Below are 456 nucleotides of genomic sequence, written 5' to 3'. Positions count from 1 at the left end.
AAACACTTGCCTGAAGGACATCCTGGTTGATTTCAGTTTTTGGTTATTACAAATAAGGCTGCTATGAACATTCATGTATGTAAGGACACTGATCGAGGGATTCCACTGCATTCCTCACCCACCAACCAAGACACACCAGGTGGACCAGTCTGGTGAAAACCCTTCTACCTCCTCAGGCAACATCAGCAGGGTTTCTATCATTTATTCACAGCACTGCATGTTCCAGGGTGTTTTATTTTATTATAATTGTCTATTGTAGCAAAGACATTTTGTCACATGTATTGCTTTGCTTCCTTTACACTTTTGCCTCATACCCTTTGCAAAAACTAGCTTGCAATAGATTGTAGGTCTAAAAATAAAAGCTGAAACTCTAAGTAAACATAGAAGAAAGTCCTTTTAAACGTGGGTTATGTAAACATTTCTTAAGACACAGAAAAGGAAACATAAAGAAAAAAA

This window comes from Hipposideros armiger, unplaced genomic scaffold (genome assembly GCF_001890085.2).
Source record: "Hipposideros armiger isolate ML-2016 unplaced genomic scaffold, ASM189008v1 scaffold_79, whole genome shotgun sequence".
Lineage (NCBI taxonomy): Eukaryota > Metazoa > Chordata > Mammalia > Chiroptera > Hipposideridae > Hipposideros > Hipposideros armiger.
Note: the sequence above shows the minus strand (reverse complement) of the source record.